Here is a 19,994-nt window from a genome sequence, read left to right on the forward strand (position 1 = left end):
ATCTGTGTGCATTTTCCTATAGATTAACTAGATACTATGGCAACACTAAGATTTATAATAGACTAGAATGAACCAAGTACACAGCACTCAGATTTGCTGCACTTCGCCACACATTCATCTAGGTCCTCTCTTAGCCTTAAAAAACCTGATAGAAGGTAGAACCCAGGGGATAACATGAACTGTTCCAGAATGATCCAAGGTGTATTGTCCAAAGGTTTTCCAGTGACAGCAGCTGCCATCATATTTAGCAACCAAAAGAATTCACTCATTGACTGAATTATACTATATAATACACTACTCGAATAATGCTCTAATCATTAAAATTTTCAATTAATAGAAACTAAACAGCTCCTACATCAGAATGCATATGGCTTGATCTAGTAAGAATGTGGTGTTAAGAGGAGTTCTAAGTATAAAAAGCATCAAAATGATTCAGACAGTAGGAAGAACCCAGATTAATGCCTAAGAGTCAAAGCTCTTCTCTAAAAGGGTAGCACACTGCCCAAGTCAGTCACTGCAAGCTGTTTTGAGAACAACCTCTATTTTCCACGGAAAGAGAAACAAAATGACTTGGTCAGAAAACAAAACATAATGGAGCACTACGAATATTCATACTCTGTATTTCTTCACAGCGCTGCTTGGCAGGTTCACAAGTGGGCATTAAAACACATCTTTCACGGCAATAAAATTCATCACATGGAACACAGAACAAATAAGGCAAGGAAAAGACCTTTTTTTTTAAAAAAAAAAAAAAAAGAAGCAGGCTAATTTACAACATCTAAGTTGTTTCAGGGACACAACATCAGTGTTCCAGGGACACAGAAATGCAATTATCGAAAAAAAACAAAAAAACAAACCACACCATTCTGGATCAGTAACCTGTTGAGAAATGAAAGAAATGAGAAATGGCAATGCAGGTAAAAATTATTCAAACCAATGCAGTTAAGGATTATTCGGATCATCCCTACTAACGCTCTCCAGTGGGACTACATCTCAGGTTTTCAGCTACCTCAAAACAGCTCACGTGTCCCAAAACACATGAACTCTGCCTCCTAACAGCACTAACGCACTGGGCCCTACTCAGAGAGCAGTTACGGCTCTTAATAAGAAGTAAAAGCCCCCTTTATTGAGAAGCTCAAACACTTTTCAAAAAGAGTAATTTAGTACTTACCAACAATGCAGTTAATCTTAGCACATGTTCATTTTATAGTGGTTTGATCTCTAATTCTTTCGAATACTTTGCAGTAAAATCAAGTAGAAAAATATTACTTGGGGCTTTATTTGTTGTCTACCATGTTGCACCCTTAGCCTGACTAAATGAATAAATAATTGTGTTTCTTTAAATAGAAAGTGTGAAAATCGAGATCAAATTTTCCACCTCAAAGAGCACCAAAACATTTCATCTAATTCGGTGCTAGAAAATCCACACTCCAATTTGACTCTGTGTTGCACAATCTGTTTTACCCATTGGCGAAGCACCACCTCACCACAGGACCAGCGCAGAAAACACAGTGACCACACACTGCTTGAAACACCAATGTGATACAGAGTCCAGCTACCAAGTGTACACAAATACTCCCATCTTTACACTTTTAAGAGCGTTACCATATACAAAGGGGGCGGCAAAGGGAGAAATCACATAAGGCATTAAATGCCAGCTGCAACTGTCCAGCTGAGCAAATATCAACACCACCATTTAGTACATTTCAGGCTTGAAAATCCCCAATTCACTTTTGAGTGACCCCAAGGACCTCCCTGCGTTCCTTCATCAAACAGAAAGCAGAGCAGGGGCTTTCACATGGTCAAGCCTTTGAAGACATTGCCTACGATTAAGAAGAGAAAGCAAGAAAGCAACGCAAAGCAGCTCTAGCACGACACGAGTGACCGCACTGCTGCTGGAGAGTGTCATGCCTGCAGCAGCCTAACTCCCTTACTTTGCCCAGCTTCAGATCACGGTGGCTGACAAAGTTCTGTATTATAAAATTAGCATATTCAGCAACTACTCCTAAAACTGCTCTCCAAATGAGTAACTAGAAGAATCAAATGATTAAGCCTATCTTCAGCATGGAAGAGAGTCACCTGCATTTAGGCTTTTATTGCAACTGTTTACACTAAACCTTTTGCACTGCAGGGGGAGAGCACAGACAGACCATGGACACAGTCTCTCGGGAAGGAACGCTAGACCAACACCAGCCCTGCTCTGCCTCGACACACGCAGCAGTGCGATGAGCCCGCACGTGCTGATACGGAAAAGGAGCCTGGAATCAGGCCCTGTGCTCTGCTGCACTGAGCCATGAGCGCCGTGTCCATGGTGACCTCGCAGAGCTGAGGCCTGCAGCCCCTCTCACGCGCAACATTGGCGTGACGCTCCTGGGCAGCTTGGAGCAAAGTCATCCACTTTCTCCCAAAAATCCATCTGGAGCAATAGCAACAAAACTCCCACTTCTTGGCCCTCAGCAGACAACAGCAATTTCTTTTTTGCAGAAAAAAGCTAGTTCGTATTTGCTGTGTTTATGATTCCAGGTCTCCCGCCCCTCATGCAATTAAAGGTCTCAAAAATCTTTGGATATATTGCTGATGCTGACAGTTTAATTAGTATTTATAAATTCAAATTTCATCCATTCATCTAACCCTCAGCTTACTGGTAATATACTCTACCGATGTGGAAGAAAGATTCAAATTCCAGGGCAAGGTCAAATGGGAAAATTACGCCTGGTTGGAGAACAGCTAGATAAATATTAACCCTATTTGTAAGATCAACTTAGGCAAGCTGAAAGCCTCTTTTTTTTTTTTTTTCTCAAACAAATCCCACTTCAAAACTGTAATGTGCTGGTTCCCCCTAGAAGCTGGAATTCAGCTGCCTCCTACAAGGCTCTAAGTACCCTGAGAAAGGGGAAAAAATCTGTGCTAGTTCCTGCTGCTCCCAAAGCAGAGCCCAGTCAAGCTCCCAGAGCCACCTTTTTACGGCCTATTTCCTTTTACCCAACTATGAACTTAGTCATTGCTCTTCATGGGCCCTCTCATCTCTTCTCTACTCCTTCTACTTATTTGCTGCCCTTGCAGCTGCACAAAGCTATTGACACTGCTCTTCCCAGAGGGTGGGCAAGAGATGACCAACTCCCCACCAGCTGCTTCAAGAACCTCCAATTATTGTTCAATGCTTCGAAGCAAAAAAGTTTGATTTCCAAAGAAAGTATGGCCAAAATCATTTTTGCTGGTACTGCACTGCACTCCCCACTGCTTTTACCCAAGTCTCTCTCATTAGCTACAAACTTTCATTTTGAGCATCCAGCACAGGAAAGGTAAGACTGAGAAGGGTGATTTTTCCTTTGGGATTTGAATGATCTTTACAAGCATTCCCTACTTACAGAAAGGAATCAAAACACAAACGCTAGCAGTCTAGTATCTTTATTTTCATGTGTCATGTCTACAGAAGTCTGTCTCTAGGCACAACCCCAGATTCACTGAAAACAAGAAGGAAAAAAATAAAATATATTGATAGATATCATGACAGCAATACATTGCAACATTGCAACGGTGCATAAGAATTTGTCAACTCTTGCACAAAGCCAGTCACTGTTACAGTCTGGGTGAGTTTTTCAACTGAAATAACAGCAGGCATTATTGAAAGCAAAGCCACAGGAGGAATAAGTCCTTTTCCACAATTTATACCATTACTTGTGTCTCTACTTATCCCTCAGATGCTAGCAGTAAAGTCAGGCATATTTTATATTTTTTGCTTGGACTACTAACATTTAGGCAAGCTGAGATTAGGATCCAGGTAATCTTTTGCTTTATTGCTATTTTATAGCCAATTTCATCCCCATCCTTGTCCAATGTGGCAGATAGATTGTTCCAAGTCAAACCAGAGTAAATCACATTAGGTTTGTGGGACCATTACATTTTTTAAATTCTCTTTTACCTTCGACTGATAATCTTATTTATATTGCTTTAATAAGATCTCACAGGATAAATGAAGGTTATTCGAATTTACACTCCAATCTAGTATGTGCAGCTGCAAGTTCCTGAAATACATAATTATTAATGGAAAGATCTTTCTAAAGTACAAAACTTCTCTGCATGATTCGTAAAACTGTCCCTTTCAAAGACCTTTAAAACAAACAAAAAAAGCCAAAAATTTCAACACAAGGCCAAATGGGCACAAATACCTTCAGACAGGACAACCCCTTCAGTTATACATCTACTCACCAACAGAAAAGAAAATCTAAAGAGAGTTTCTACACTGATTTGTGAGTCAAAAAGGCAACTTGGGCAATCCATCATTCACCATTCCTTCAGTTCAGGTCAGCAATCCCAAGATAGACAAAAGCACCGGTAGATTTTAGATAGCTACTTTCACTAGCTAGTATAATACATGCAGAATAAAATCACCTTTGGAGAGAGAAAACAGCCATCTTTATATCATCTGTATCATCTTTAGGATGATACAAATCTTACTCAAGTGTGTCTGAGGAAACTCTCAAGACTGTCTCTTTTCTCCCAGCCCATGGTAGGCATTTCAAATTCCCACCACAGCTCAGTCCCACTCCCCTCTTTTCTCCACATGCATGCTACACCGACAACCCCCTACTTCCAAGGCATAAACCCACTACTTTAAGACTTGAACTTGATATTTCTTCAATAGCCTTCTACCTACAAAGTGCAAAGTGATTTCTAATACTATTTCTGCCACTAGCTATCTTGGTTTTTAATCAACACTGGAAGGTATGCAAGCACCATTGCCGGGGGGCCACACATTGTAAGTAACAGCTGCAGGCCTCTAATTACAGCTTGATATTACCTTCCATTAAAACCAAAGTTTTAGTAGGAGAAAAGGCAGCTCAGTACATTTATTTGGTTCCTGTTTTGGAGAAGGCGACCAGGAGACCAATTTCATAAGAAAGTCAACCTTAACCTGCCAAAGAAGATCCATTAGATCTGACTGCAAATCATTATCTGCCAGCTTTTCTACCTCCGGGAAAACCTAACTCTCTAGTAATTAACTGGCCATCAAATCAAACTACCATGACCTGCTACTAGAGAGGAGTATTTATTATTGAAAGCTCTAAATGTAATTGGTATAAATATTTTTACTGATGCTTCCCATTTATATAAGACCTTCAGTCTTTAGCCACTGGAGATGGTTCTTAACAGCAAACTATTTCTTCACAGTTTCAAAAGTCCTCAGTCACTTGGATAAACAGAGAAGAAAAGAAACCAAGGGAGTTTTCATTAGCTTAGAAATAGCAATATAGGAATACGTGCGATAGTGATTACTGTAACTCGAGGACTGACTTCACAAGCAAAAAAAGATGGCAAGGTTTTTGCTTGTTTTGTTTTAACTGTCTTCATAGATGCTAAAATAATTGTTCAGTATAGATTTAGGAAATATTACTCTGCAACTAATTGATAAAAGTATTCATATCAGAATAAGTTAAAAAAACAAACTCATTTCCTGCTGGAACACCCTTCTACAATCAGCTTGAAGGTTTTCATGTGATTGATTCTACTATCAGTGTTTTATCCAGGCTAATAAAATTGAAGGCAATCTTCACAACTGTTACCAACAAGTCCCCACTTATATTGGCAACTCATCCAGAATAAAGCTTTGGTCTTATTATGTACTGAATCATCACAAGAGTTTGCAAACATCCTGAATGCCTTCCCTTACACTGTCTTCTCAACCCCTGTATGACACTTTTTTATTTTACAGCTCCCTTTCCCAGCTTTATCAATGACTTATTTTGTCTTTCCAATTATTCCTGCAACACTTTCCTGACCATTGTCTGCCTGTGTTCACTTTTGTAACTCACAAAGTTGTTCCAGGAAAAAGGTTCTACACTTCTATTTCAGGAAACTAGCCAGTTATAAAACACATTCACCAAAAAGTATGCAGACATTACACCTATAGTTTTTTTTTATGAACATCTGAGAACAAATTCTGCACTTGAGGTCAAAGTGAACTCATTAGTATCTACAATATTAGAGATTTCAGCATCTTCTGTACTGCCTGTATCCCACATCAGCTAGAAGGTTAAAAAACTGCTTCCGAGCTTTGTGTCATCACAGAGCAGGCAGAGGTCAAAGTGCAGCCAGGTCCCTGCATATTCTCTCTTCTTCCAGGAACACAGAAAAACTTGGCCTGGAAGGGACCTCTGCAGCTCAGCTGGTCAAACTCCTCGTTCAAAGCAGACCCAACTCCAGAGTCTAATCATGACACTCAGTGTCCTGTGCAGCCAAGTTTTGATTACCTCCAAGGTTGGGGCTTCCCCAGCCCATCTGAGCAACCTCTTCTAGTGCCTACACACCCTCACACCCTGAGAAATTTTTTTTCCATTCGTTTGCTCAGCAACCTGTGAGCATTTCACCCATTTGCAGAGCACTTCAACAGTGTCTCAAGTCTACTTTAAATCTATCCACGAAACACTGGAAGACAACATTTAAATCCCATCTTGGCTTTCTCTTCTCTCCTCAGTGCTAAACAAACCTAGCTCCCCAGTCTTTCCCCACACATCATGCAGTTCAGTGTCTTTCTGGTATGGCAGCCCAAACCTGCACACAGTATTTCATGGGTCTCAACTGCCAAACAGAGAGGATCGACCTCCTCCCTCACCCTGCTGGCTGCGTACTCTGTGTTTTTATCTGCCTTCTGCACGCTCTATGCTTACACCAGCAAATATCCAAATGTCCCGCTCACACTCAGCAGCTGCTCAGCACTACTTACGTAAGTGAATTGGACACCCCTGCCACTGTGTGCTGCTGCTCACTCTTCTGGCAAACAGCTGCTTATCCCAAAACACAAGAACAAGGAAATCAGTACTGAATGGATGAAACAAGTGCTACTTCCAAATCTGAACAAAACGCAAAGTTTTCTCTCCCAGGAGGGTTTTTATCACTTCCTCTTTCATATGCAGGTATCAGGCTCAAAATCTCTCCAGCTTGACCCCAAACTTTTGGGCAAATGAAAGACTGCAGACATGAAGATTCATAGATAGGACTAACCTAAGAACCTAGAACCACCAGCTCTCGATCCCCAAATTTGAGTTCCAGACACACAAATATACAGAGTAGATGCCCATCACGGCTGTCTGAAGCCCAGCTTTCCCCTGGCTTCTGTGATATCAAATCAACGGACATTGTGTTGGACACGGTAGACCTACTGGTAGATGAGATAGTTAATGCAACAGCGTGGGTCACAAGCACACAATCCACGCCTGCACCACCACCAGGGTGGTCAGGATGCTTGCACAAGATTCCTCAGCTCCAGAGAAAGGCCTGGGGAAGGAAACAGGATATACAGATAGGATACACGAGATAAGCAGACTTCAGTTATATTAACTGGAAGATTTTCATCATTCTCCTAATTTACAGGGAGTTGTTGACAATCAAAGAACACACAGACACCACAGCTGACCAGGCTAATCAAGTCCACAACACAGCACCTTTATAACCCCATTATCTTTTGGCAGGACACGCAAAGACCCTCTTCACCTCAGGTGAAGTCTGCACATTAGCAGCCAACAGAGCAAGTCCCTCACTATTTTCCCTCACAGTAGTGACTTGGATCAAAGTACTGACCCACCAATGCACTTCATCTGGGTCCAGGATGATCTGCAAAATGCAGGCTCAGTCAATCGTCTCTAGTCAGCTGATCAGAAAGATAAGATATTCCAGGCAAGAAAGGGACATTCAGAGGATGCTCCTGAATGTCTTCTGAATTTTGCAAGCTCTTAAACCAGGATTGCCAGGTCACCTACACCATCAGCCTCACGCTGCCACCATCAGCATGCCTGATTCCTCGGAAGCATAAGCAAAAATCACATTTACACAGACAGAGTCCAGAGTTCTTGCTAACACGAACCCAAACTCAAGGCCTCTGCTTTTCAGTGCCCACAACTGTTCTACTCAACAAAAGCATCCTGCCACAAACTAGCAAACTGCTTTACAAGCATACGAACACCCTTGTCCAGTCAAACACATTCTGGTGGGCGAGCACCTTATTCCACACTGACGTTCTTCCCTCACCAACAGTTACTGTCCCTGATCAGAGCCTTTTCTGCAAGCTGTACAGCTTGCCCTTCCACAACATCCTGCCACCTGTGTAAGCAGCTGCTGCACAGGAAGGCTAAAGGAATGAGAGAGACCCAACCAATCTTCACAGAGCCAAGAGACAACACACTGTTTCAAAGTAACAAGCTGGTGGGAGGTTGTTTGCTTGTTTTTTTTTGAAGCAGAAAGAGCCAAATTAGTAAATTTAAAGAAAGTCATGTAAACTTCCTTCACGAGAGTTCCCTTCGCCACTCCAGGCTAGGAGCAGCGGGCTGGCTGGCCTGTCCCTGCCGCAGCAGCACAGCGCAGCAGGGGCTGCTGGCTTCCGCATGTGCACCCCAGCACCAGTGCTCCTGGAGGGAGAAAGAAAAGGACAGAAGAACCTGCTAGGGAAGCCGAGGCTCCCGCTGCCCATGCTAGGAATTCCTGCAGAACCAACTCTCAGACCAGCCCTCCTAGTTTCAGCCAGGAGAGCTCCCCTGGTCCTCCCAGCCCAAAACTGCAACATTACTGCCCGGGCAGGGGTGGGTAGGTCTGCTTAGGCTGAATGGGTCAGGTCCCTAATGCCACAACGAAGGAAGGAAGGTGACGGGACTCTGAAGACAGTCTTCCAGCAGTCTCTGTGTGAGTCACAAGAAAACTACAATTCAGCAAGCACAGGCAGGAGAACAAGAAAAGGAAGAAGTTTGTCTCTGAGTTTCTGTGCTAAAAGCAATTCCCTGTTCTGATTTTGTAGCCTGATCTCAAGGGCAAACATGGCTTGAGAAGCTCACACTGCCACAGGTATGTCCCTGGAACGCAAAAGGGTCTCTGAAGAACAGACTGTCTGCCAGACATGCCCTGTTCCACTGCTCCCCAGCAATCCCCAGATAACTCTAGAGGTAACGCATTATAATGTACCACAAATACTGCTCAGGTAACAACGAACTACTCCTTTGACCAGCACTAAACTAGTTGGGGCACCTGCTGCAGGTTTCCCTTCATCCCTTCCTCCAAGCAGTCTTCCCAGTCAACGGATTAGTACCATCCCAATAGCTCTGAGCAAGGGTGTACAACGCAGCCCTCTCACTGCTCTCCTGCCCACTTTCAGGAAAGGTCCCTCTTGCCCCAGAATCTCGTCAAATTCAGAAACCAATTCCTCAACTCCCAATCCTCCTGCTGAAGGACAGCTGTTGATCTGCCAAGGTCTATTCCAGATCCTACCTTCCATCAGCTGAATAAGGCTGAATGTTTTCTGATCATGGGTGAGCATTTCAGACTTGAGGTCTAGGAAAGCAGGAGGAAAAGCACAGATTTTGTGCCTCAAAGGTTAACCAAGGTATGAAGGAAGAGAAAGACAAGCAGCAGGGAATAGAAAACACACAACATCATTACTGGTTTGATGAAGGAGAAGTACAGCCCTCTCAGCTATAGCAGTTACTTCCAAGATGACAGGCAAAGATGTTAGGAAAAGAGAAAATAGAGAATAGGTTTAGATATCTGATACATGAAAAACAGCAGCTATTCCATGTCAACATATGTGTATGGAAAGGGAGGATGGTAAGGGGTGGCGGACTACACAGACAGGTGCAGATGTGTACCAGAACCAATTTCGTTGAACTGTCACATGGAAATATTTTCCATCTAATGGAAGGCTATCAAAGAATAGGACTCAAAAGCCCTCTGTTTAGAACTCACCATTTTTCATGCAGGGCAACAATAAGGAATGAGATTAGGCGGATCTGGCTCTGGAGACTGGTTCATACTTTTCAGAGCTATGACACTGCAGTTTCTCTTCTGTCCTGCATTATTGGCAATGAAAGTGTCTTTGCCTCCGTTCTCTTCCCCATAGATACTTTAGCCAAAAGAAGGACACTCGCAGCTACATTCCTACCATGTGCTGCGGAGTATTTTGCAAGCAGACACCGGCTGCACAGGGAGAGGTGCCGAAGGATGTGGTTAGTCGCAGCTGCCCTCCCCTGGATGCTGGGCTGGCATCCAGCAGCGCTGCGCTGCCGGCTGACTTGCTGCCAATGAGGATATCCTGCCAGCAGCAGCAAAGACACTGGCTAAAGGGCACGGACTAGGAGGTCCAGCAATCAGCAAGAGCTTCTTTGGCCTATGGCTGATATGCACAAGGGTGCACTTCCAGAATACATTTTCCTCCAACTTTCCACATTGAGGAAGTTGCCTGGAATGAGTCTCATGTACATTAATGCATATTAAAGGTGGGTAATAACAAAAATTGCTTCCTCAAAAGATAGTACAAATGTGCCCAAAATTTATGCTTTTAATTAAACCATTTAAAACAAACTCACTCATTTCTGCATCTGTCACACTAGAACCACTTTTTCTTTCCTCCTTAAAAGGATAGCTTACTGCTGAAAACGTTTTTACAGGCTAAAAGAAATATACAGCATAAAGCATAAGCTGGTATCTTTTTTAAAAAAAAAAAAAAAAAAAACTAATACTTAGGCAAAACATTTAGCAACAAAGAGAACGAGTCCAACAGAAGTGAATGAAATAATAATTTAGAAGGTTAGCAGAAGACCACATGAGACCAATGGACTTCTAGTCCATTCCAAAACCAGGTTTTCTACTTCTGATTTTTCTTAAACGGTATCAAAGACTGAATGCAAATCTCGGCATCAACTCCACAAGTATCTAAACCTAAAGGGAAGAGCAGAGCTATTTGAGAGAAAGTTAGTAAAGGATACATTTCATTTTTGCTCAAATCATACAAGAAATAGCAAAGCAGTTACAGATGTGTACTTATGGATGTTCTAAAATATATAATATAATGTATTTTATTATTCTAGAGAATAAATTATCTGTAATAACCAACATCAGGCTGACTGAATACCTCAATCAATGAGCTACTTTGTGTACTGGTAACAAAAACAATGCTCCAGGAAAGGTGGACAAGTCTTAGGAACCTACCTTGTACTAGTATTACAGCGGCTAGAATAATCTTTGGATGACAAAGTTTACCCCAAGTCTTCATACTAGAGATTGATAATAGAGTAACTGGTTATTTTCACACACTTTCCAATTGACTTTTTAACCACTGAAAGTCTTGTGTTTATAAAAGAGATGAAAGAATTGCAGATCACATTTAAGAAAACAAAGACACCAAAGAGAACATGAAAACTAGAACGGAGAACACTTCACACAGTTTGTATTTTGAAGTTTTGCACATTCATAGAATCACAGCATGCTTAAGGTTGGAAGGGATCGCTAGAGGTCATCTAATTCAACACCCCTGCACACGCGGGGTCACCAAGAGCACGTGGCACAGGACTGCATCCAAGCCCGTTTGAAGATCTCCAGAGAAGGAGACTCCACAACCTCTCTGGACAGCCTGTTCCAGTGCTCTGTCACCCCCACTGTTAAGAAATTTTTCCTTAAGTTCATGTGGAACTTTTGGTGCTTCAGTTTGTGGCCATTACCTCTAGTTCTGTCACTGGCCGCCAGCGAAAAGAGACCAGCACCATCCTCCTCACTGCCTCCCTTGAGGTACTTATAGACACTGCTCAGGTCCCCTCTCAGCCTTCTCTTCTCCAGGCTGAACAGGCCCAGCTCCCTCAGTCTCTCCTCATAGGGCAGATGTTCCAGGCCCCCGATCATCCTTGTGGCCCTGCGCTGGACTCTCTCCAGCAGCTCCACATCCCCCTTGTACTGTGGGGCCCAGAACTGGACACAATACTCCAGATGTGGCCTCACCAGGGCTGAGTAGAGGGGCAGGATCACCTCCCTCCACCTGCTGGAGATGCTCTTCTTAATGCACCCCAGGATCCCATTGGCCTTGGCCACGAGGGCACACTGCTGCCTCATGGTCAACTTGTCGTCCACCATGATGCCCAGGTCCCTCTCTGCACTGCTGCTCTCCAGGTTACTCCCCAGCCTGTCCTGGTGCAGGGGGGTTGGACTAGATGACCTCTAGACATCCCTTCCAACCTTAAGCATTCTATGATTCTATGATTCTGTGAACCAGAGTACCCACCCCGTTCACCAGTGGACCCACGTTTTCCCTAGTCTTCCGTTTGCTTTTAATATATTTGAAGAAGTTCTTCTTGTTCTTTTTAACATCCCTTGCCAGATTGCATTCCAACCGTGCCTTAGCTTTCCTTGTCACATCTCTGCATTCCCTGACTACGTTCCTGTATTTCTGTCAGGAGGCCTGTCCTTTTTTCCACATTCTATATACCTCTGCCTTCTGCTTGAGCATTGCCACAAACTCCTTGCTCATCCACACAGGTCTCCTGCCCCCTCTGCCTCCCTTCCTACACACAGGGATGCACTGCTGCTGGGCGTGGAGGAAGTGCTGCTTGAAAACCAACCAGCTCTCTTGGGCCCCCCTGCCTTCTAGAGCTCTAGCCCATGGGATTCTACCGAGGAGGTCTCTGAAGAGGCTAAAGTTGGCCCTCCTGAAGTCCGTGGTTGCAAGGCTACTTACAGCCCTGCCTCCTCCTCGTTGGATCCTGAACTCCACCAACTCATGGTCACTGCAGCCAAGGCTACCCTCCACCTTCACATCTCCTACAACTCCCTCTCTATTTGTTAGTACCCGTGAGGCTACTTCCAGCTGACTGTAGAAGGCCTCATGAACTTCCTCATCCTGGTCAGGTGGCCTGTAGCAGACACCCACCACAGTGTCTCCCACATTAGCCTGCCCTCTAATCCTTACCCACAAGCTCTCAACTCGCTCATCCTCCACTCCCAGGTTGAGCTCCTTCATTCCAGTTGCTCTCTCACATAAAGAGCAACTCCACCACCTCGCCTTCCCAGCCTGTCCTTCCTAAAGAGCACACAGCCTTCCATGGCAGCGCTCCAGGCGTGTGAGCTATCCCACCACGTCTCTGTGATTCCAATGAGATCATGTCGCTGCGACCGCACACAGATCTCCAGTTCGTCCTGCTTATTCCCCATGCTTCGCACATTGGTGTACAGGCATTTCAGGGAAGTAATCGAGCCTGCAGGTTCCCCAGGAGGGGTGAAAGAGCACCTTCTATAATCACAGCCTATCCTCACTTCCCCACTATCATACTCCCACTGGATGCCATCTGACTTTGGCTGTGTGGTACTGTTCGCCGTGTCTATGTGACACTCCCCTCTTCTTGCTTAGTTTAAAGTCCTCCTAACCAGGTTGGCCAGCCTTTTGGCAGAGACATTTGTCCCTCTTGCTGAGATGAATCCCATCATTTCCCACTAGCTGGTGGTCATCAAACAGTCCTATGATCATAGAAGCCAAAACCCTGTTGCCAAGCCCAGCAGAGCAGCCAGTTGTTAAACTGCCATATCTGCCTTCTCCTCCTTGAATCCATTCCCCTCATTGGTAGGATGGAGGAGAACACTGCCTGGGCTCCCATACCTTTGACGGCCATCCCTAGGGCCCTGAAATCTCGCTTGATGTCCCTCAGTTTCCCCATGGCATCATTAGTGCCCATGTGAAACAGCACCAAGGGTAATAGTCACACTCCTGAACAAGCCTTGGGAGCCTCTCTGTAACATCCTTTATTTTGGCCCCTGGCAAGTAGCAGACCTCTCTGGATGAGGAATCCGGTCTACATATCGGTGCTTCCGTGCCCTGCAGCAGGGAGTCACCCATGACGATCACCCGCCGCTTCTTGCGGGTGCTCCTTTTCTCCTTAGGGAGCAGCCTCGCAGCTTGGACCTGACTGCCTCTCTGTAGACAGCTCCCTAGATGGGCCTTGGTTCATGACTTCCTCTCTCTGATCCCCACATGCCTGTTGGACATGGTCACTGGTGGAAGTGAGGTGGGCCGTGGAAGGGTTCTCCTGCCACCTCAAATAGGAACCTGTTTCCGTTGTTGTTCGTCCCTTGATACTGTTAATTTTGCCCCCTCTGCCCTACAGCAAGAGGGTACTGGATTTACAGACTGAATTGTGGGGTTCTCTTGGGTGCCTTTCCTGGGAAGACTGCGGAACGCAGCTCTACCAGTCTATTTCTCTTTCACATTCCCTGATGACACTCAACCTTTCTACCTCCTCCGTCAGCAGGTCATCCGCCTGCTCACACCTAAGGCAGGCGATGTTTTCGCTACTCCTTGGTGACATGGAGCGGCTCAGACATTCCCCACAGCTAGAAACCTAGACCGCTAAAAGCGGTCTGAAAATCAAACAAGACCACTCAACCCAGCTTCCCCCAAGAAACACAACATCTTGCCAGAAGTACATGCATCTTGCCAGCACTGAAATCACCTTTAGAGGCAGGGTGATTTTATCACTTGCAGATAAGCCATAATAAAGGCTCTTATGCACACCACCAAGCTGCTGTATTTGTTACTAAACAAATACTAGTAACAAATATTCTGCTGGCACAATATTCCAGTTTTTAAATGGTCCTTCAATAAAGGCACTCACTTTTGCAGCCGCTGGTTCCACTAGTCTCTGACGGTGACGTGCTGAGCTGAAATGACTCTTCTGAGGCGCCCCTTCCTGACAGTGAATGGAAAAAGGGAAGAAGAAGAACAGAGAAAGGGGAGAAAATGGATCGTGGAGGGGATGGAATGGAGGATGTTGGAGAAGGAAGAGGAAGAGTATTTAACTGAACTGTATTTTCACTAACTTTGCATGAGTTTTATGAAATCATTTTCAATAATTTCATCACACAAATATCAGAAAGAAAATTTAAATATTTTACTAGAAGTAGTCTCATGAGACATTTACATATGTACTACTCATACGCATTTAATGACGCTGTCCACTACAAAAAAAAGACATATGCATAAATATGTCTACTTTATTACAAAAAACTCCTCTTGCTGTTCCAAAGTATTTATATTGTCTGATATTTTTATATTAATTTCCGAAGTTGCACAGCACAAAATGTAATAAACTGATGTGATTATTCTCACACCAAAGAAGCATTCAGACTCCTGAAGAGGCCCATACGGGCTGTCCCTCCAGTAACATCAGTAGCAGAGACAATACAGCTTTCTAAAACAAAATATATTAGCAGCTCATTTTGTTAGAGCAAAATAAGCAGAAGAGCCGAACTGACAAAACACAATTTTTAACAAGGTTAGTTTCAACAGATATTTGATACACTGTTGCATTCCCAAGGATCCACATTAATTCTCATACTAACAGGTAGCGAAAGTCAAGAACTCTCCTGGATTTCATTATCTCCTGTGCAAAGAGCAAAGGAAATTCCAGATCTGTGTTTATCAGGAGTACATCACACTCACTCTGGTGCCACTTCTCATTTAGTACCAACAACTTCACATTTTTGCTCGAGTGAGTGAGGATGTCGGCGAAGCTGAGGTGCCCAATACATAAACCACAGCAATAGTGCCAGACCAAGGAGGCCATCTCCCCGCATCTCCCACCCACTCACTCCTATCCCTCATTACTCCCTCTGCTGTATCGGTACAAATGTTTGCAGCTCTGTTCCGCCAGCCTGACCCCTCAAGTGATTCGGGTTAAATACAGCTCCCACGGAGGCAGGAAAACCCTTCCCAGCCCAGGTCACCTCTTTGCTGAGCTCAAAACAGAGCTGTTGTGAGCTGGATCACTGACGAGAACAGTTGCGCTGTGCCATGTGCTTTAGGTGACCCTGCATGTGCAGGGGCATTGGACTACATGATCTCTAGAGGTCTCTTCCAACCCTAAGCATTCTATGATTCTATGAAGCTGTCCATGCCACACTGCTGCTATAGCCGTTTATAACAAAATTGGGAAGGAAACCTAACAGGCAAGTCCAAGTAGGGATGAATGTTTATCACCGGATTTGTTTGAAATGCAGTTGTCTATCTTTGGGGTGCAAATGAGATGAGCAATTAATAAAAGCTGCTGAGATTCCAAAAACCACACAACTGGGATTTCAGATCAAGAATAGAGGTGATAATGATGACCATTAGGAGTCTAGCTTGAGGACAGAAGTATTCAGTAAAGGACATCTGTAGCATGCAGAGGCATTAGGCTGTATCTATATAAGTCTTTCAATGCATCATAAACTCACACTGATAAAAACCGTTTCTGCAGTTGCACCTTCCAGCTTAGCTATACATGCTGCTCCAAGAGAAACGAGTGACAGACAAACAATAAAGAAAAACTGGGATCAGAGTGAGCATCTCAGAAGTAGAGCTATCTTTCATTTAAAGGGCAAAAAACCCTCACAGAGAATACAACGCATTCAGAGAGATGGGATGGTTATACAGGCTGAGCACGTCCTGCGGCTCCACGACACCCTCACACAGGTACTGCCTTTTCCGAGAAATAGGCCAGTTGCAAATGATCCATTGATACAATGAGCCGGCAGTGAGGAAATCCTGTAAAGGCCAAAACTTTGCATAAAACAATATGATTCCAGACACTAAAGACAACTGAAGGGAGAAGGATCCCAAACAAGCCCTAACCAAGACAAGGCCTCTAGGTTAGGCAGATGACGTGCAGAAGACCAGATTTGTTTCGCTTCCCAGACAAGCAGTCCAAGAAACAAGGTTCTGGAAAGCAGAGGTCCCTACAGAAAAGCTAACAGAAATAAGACACATTGGTACTGAGCACAAGAAAGGGCTTGGCTCTGAAGGCACAGGCCAGAGAGCGGCGGGGAGCAGACAAGGTGCTTTGCTCTGCAAAGGCTCGCGCAGCAAGGGACGGGGCTCAGCACTGCAGCCAGAAAGCATCTCCGTATGACAACACTTGCCATTAGCAGCACAGTTGCCCTCACAGATGCAGTGATATCAATTCACCTACGTGTTGTGATAAAAAGCATGTTCTCTCAGCTGAAGAAATTTCTACCCTCAGATTGCTACACTGGCAAGTGTCCTCCTTCCCCTCCGTCCTCATCTTTGTTAACTGTCAAACTGAGATCAGAAGTGACAGTGGCAGTAATCTCAAGCAGAGGAGATAAAATCCACCGAAAAGCAACACAAATTGGCACCCGATAGCTTTGCAGGTGATTAGAATGAAGGAAAACTATACAGTAACAAATCCATTCACTTCATACTGGCCAAATCCTAACACTGGCAGATCTCAATATTTTTCCATATTACTCATGTCAGCCTCACTCTTTAGGAACACCTCCTCACACATCCCCAAACTGTGACCTTAGCATCCTCTTCCTCCTTCCCAGGCCTGGCCCTGTGCTATTCCCTCAAGATAAAACTCTAACCAAGATTTAAGGCACTGCTGCTCCACAGTCAGCAACCTGCCTGAGCATCTCAGCACTCACAGCTAGGCAAGAGCAGGAAAGCCCAGAGCCAGGGCCTGCTGACACCGCTACAACTGTGCGCTGAACGTTGCCCTGCACTGGGATCTACCTCCTGCTCTACTGTCTCCCCCACTAGAGTAGTTGTTCACTCCCAGTGGCTGTGTCTGGAGAGCAACAGCAGAGACAGGGCAGGAGGCGGTGCCATCCCACAGCTGGCACACCGTAGCACCCAGGAGGCATCTGCACCTCACCTTGAACGCGCAGGCCGCGTGTGCAGGCACCTCTGATGAATGATGGAGAGGAGGTGGGGACACACAAGGTGAGCTAGTTCCCTGCTGCCTGTTACGCAGACATTAGTGACCGGGTCCAGGCAATGCTCTTTAAGCACAGTGTGTCAGTGAGAGGCAAAGCAAGCTACACGTCCTCACACGTTTCAGACGCGTTTGAGAAACCCCATCTGACACCCAAGAGTCTGCAGCTAATCTCCTCTCTCTCTCTCTCTCTCTTTAGATCCCAGGGGCGCAGACTTCTACACACCTTCACTGTCCTTCTGCATGATCCCTGGTTTACAAAAAGATATAATTGCAAGGATGTGGTTAAGGAACCCAGTCCTTAAGAAAGATTTTCTAAAGCTTAAGGAAGCAACTATCTTTAAAGTTTCAGAAAAAAATCACACTGTAATTTATCATTACAAGCTCAGCTAAAGCAAAGCTGTCCTGATGCACTTTAATGAGATACATAACATCTGAAATCACATATAAAAATGTAAAACTGAAGTTCGTGGGAGCTTTTATTACATACTTACTATAATATTTTAATTTCTACAAAATATATCAGTAATTTCATTAAGTCATCAATAACACTTAAGTGCAAACCATTAAAGTATTTTTAATCAATACTTCACATTGAAGGGGTTATTGTAGCCATTAAAACACATGTAATCTAAAAGCAAAAATCCTGGTCTATACTTCATGATGCTTGGGCAGCTTTTTTCTCTTTTGCAGGGCCAAGACACCACACACAAAAGATCTGTTCAGCCTCTGATACTAAGTGTTATGGCTTCAGATTGGTTGATCAGTTTTTCACTGTTACAGAAAAGGATTCCCAGTGCCTGTAAAACAACAGACCTTTTCCCATACATTTTCATTTAAAACATTAAAACAGTTTAATTCTATATATGCAGAAAGAGGCAGATGGGAGGGGCAATGAAAAAGAGAAATCACATGCAATCTTGCATTTGACTTGTTCCCAAAGATTTTCACAAAGCTACAAGAGAGAGAACCACAAAAAATATTCAAGTAACAAAAACAAGCCTAGAAATAGTAAACATACAGTCTACTTTAGTGAAATTACACTAACTCATCAACATTGAAGGATATATATATATATATAAAAAAAAACACTAGACAGAATTCATCTTGCTCTCATCGTGACGGTGTATTATCTTCCACTAATACATTGAGGACATTCGGATGACGATGGGAAGAACATGGAAGAAACAGCCTCCAGGAGAAACATCTGAGTTACTGTTCATATGCCAAGAAAAAAATTTAAAACCATATCCAGTGCTGCATGTAAAGGGGTGGCTCTGGTCAGCCTGTGGTGTCCTGCTACATGAAGCAGGTATCCTGCAGGTGAAGCAGTGGTGGAGGCTTCTCCTCGAAAGCAAGAACAGCAGTGCAGAAAGGGCTTCTCTCTTACATTACATTATTTGACCCAAGTTTTAAGCATGTTGTTTTATCTTTGAAAGGAAGTGTGCTGAACAAATGGATGTAGTTGGGAACTGAGGTGCTACGTAAGTACAGCCATCACAAAATTCAACTGAGGTGTGAGGGAGGAGCTGTGAGGAGGGCTTGAACTTGTCCACATCTCTGAAGAAGGAAGAGCAGAACACGGTTGTAGCTGCAGAAATCCATGAAGATGCCTCAGCAGTTCAACACTCTTCTTAAGTGTGTTTCTGATACACACTTAAATAGAGAGGGGCCATCATAGAGCAACAAAGATGATTAAGGGACTGGAGCGTCTATTGTATGAGGAAGGACTAAGCGAGCAGGGCCTATTTAGCCTGGAGGAGAAAAGATTGAGAGGGGATCTTATCGACATGTACAAATGCCCGAGGGGAGAATGTAGAGAGAATGGGGCCAAACTCTTCTCAGTGGTGGCCAGTGACAGGACAAGGGGTAATGGGTGTAAGTTGAAACACAGGAACTTCCACCTCCATATGAGGAAGAACTTCTTTCCTGTGAGGGTGACAGAGCACTGGAACAGGCTGCCCAGAGAGGTTGTGGAGTCTCCTTCTCTCGAGATCTTCAAAACCCACCTGATGCCATCCTATGCCATGTGCTCTAGGTGTCCCTGCTGGAGCAGGGGGGTTGAACTAGATGATCTCTAGAGGTCCCTTCCAACCTCAGCCATTATGTGATTCTGTGATACTCAAGGTGATGTGATGTGCAGGAAGGCAACAGATTGATGCCAAAACTGAAAGGATAGATTTAGGCAGAGCCATGTAACACAGCCCACACAGCACAGCTTGGGAAGCCTGGAACTTCAGAGCATTCCAACTATAAGCTGTAAGAGGAAAAAAATATCTGCAAGAAAGGTATGGGACAGTTCAATACATCTTTTCCCATCTGGGTCTCCATGACAGAGTACTTTTGTTTGTTTGTTTTCTGGGGTTGTTTGTTTTTTGGTAAAACAGGCTGTGATTTTCAGGCAAGAGGCAATACACGATGCTAAGGACCAAACAAGCAGAGGCAGGACCAAGTTACAAGGTCTCACATACAGTTCTCACC

Source organism: Tinamus guttatus, unplaced genomic scaffold (genome assembly GCF_059628265.1).
Source record: "Tinamus guttatus ecotype Peru unplaced genomic scaffold, ASM5962826v1 Tinamus_guttatus_pri_ptg000277l, whole genome shotgun sequence".
Classification (NCBI taxonomy): domain Eukaryota; kingdom Metazoa; phylum Chordata; class Aves; order Tinamiformes; family Tinamidae; genus Tinamus; species Tinamus guttatus.